Raw genomic sequence first — 207 nt, 5'->3', positions numbered from 1 at the left:
AATGCCACCTCTCTGCTCTCTTTTCATCCCCCTTTTAAACTTCTTTATTCATTTTCCTTTCCTCCTCGTTTCCTCTATTTTCCTTCGCTCACCTTCCTTTCTTCTCGCTCATTTCACTTACCTTCTTCTCTCTTCTTTTATATTCCTTTTATCACGGGTCCTTCCTTTCACCTTCCTCCTTTGGCCTTTCTCCTTTCATCTCTTTCA

This window comes from Penaeus monodon, chromosome 23 (genome assembly GCF_015228065.2).
Source record: "Penaeus monodon isolate SGIC_2016 chromosome 23, NSTDA_Pmon_1, whole genome shotgun sequence".
NCBI lineage: Eukaryota > Metazoa > Arthropoda > Malacostraca > Decapoda > Penaeidae > Penaeus > Penaeus monodon.
The sequence above is the reverse complement of the archived record's forward strand: the minus strand, read 5'-3'. Positions refer to the sequence as shown.